This window comes from Neoarius graeffei, chromosome 9, assembly GCF_027579695.1.
Source record: "Neoarius graeffei isolate fNeoGra1 chromosome 9, fNeoGra1.pri, whole genome shotgun sequence".
Lineage (NCBI taxonomy): Eukaryota > Metazoa > Chordata > Actinopteri > Siluriformes > Ariidae > Neoarius > Neoarius graeffei.
Window position 1 is genome coordinate 18101769 of NC_083577.1, and position 1100 is coordinate 18102868.

The window sequence follows — 1100 nt, forward strand, 5'->3', positions numbered from 1 at the left end:
GCATTAACTCAAATAAACAAGTTCTGGATTCCCCCCTCCATCATACAGAAACTGAAAGCACTTTTTTTTCCCCCTTCTGTGTATCCAGCCACTAATCATGTTCATTTCAATTCAGTGCACCATCTCTGAAATTCAGTTCAGCTTTAAATACCTCTCATGGAAATTAAAAAAAAAACCTAGATAATACTGTATATCTAAATGAAATGAAATTCAGTTCAGCTTCCATAAACACTTACAGTTTTGCTATAATGTTTTGCTTAGGACTACAGTTGCAATGAGGACTGCAGTTTTTATGAAAAGTCTTGCACTCAAGTCTCCATAGTTTATAACTTCAGCAAAATAGACTTCATGCTGAAACTATAAGCCTGGTTACACAGTTATACTTTGTGACTATATAGGACAAACTTATACTGTAGAAGCGAGTTATTATAGTATCTTGCAAAAGTATTCATCCCCCTTGGTGTTTGTCCTGTTTTGTCGCATTACAAGCTGGAATTAAAATAGATTTTTGGAGGATTAGCACCATTTCATTGACACAACACGCCTACCACTTTAAATGTGACAATTGTTGTTTTATTGTGACACAAACAATAATTAAGATGAAAAAAAAACAGAAATCTGAAGTGTGCATAGGTATTCAGCCCTTTTCATATGAAACCCCTATAAGAGCTGGCCCAACCAATTCACTTCATAAGTCACATAATTAGTTGATTAAGATCCACCTGTGTGTAAGGAAAATGTTCTTCTGTTGTAGCTCTTCAGCTTAGTGGCCTTAGAAGTCAATCATTGTTTGAGTTGTTCGATAACAGCACGAAGGCGGCCTTTCTCTTGGATCTTATATTGGTCTTTGAGTCTCTGCTTAACTCTTTCATTCCCATACTTGATGCCAACTCTCCATTCTGCTACAGTGGTGCTTGAAAGTTTGTGAGCCCTTTAGAATTTTCTATATTTCTGCATAAATATGACCTAAAACATCATCAGATTTTCACACAAGTCCTAAAAGTAGATAAAGAGAACCCAGTTAAACAAATGAGACAAAAATATTATACTTGGTCATTTATGTATTAAGGAAAATGATCAAATATTGCATATCTGTGCGT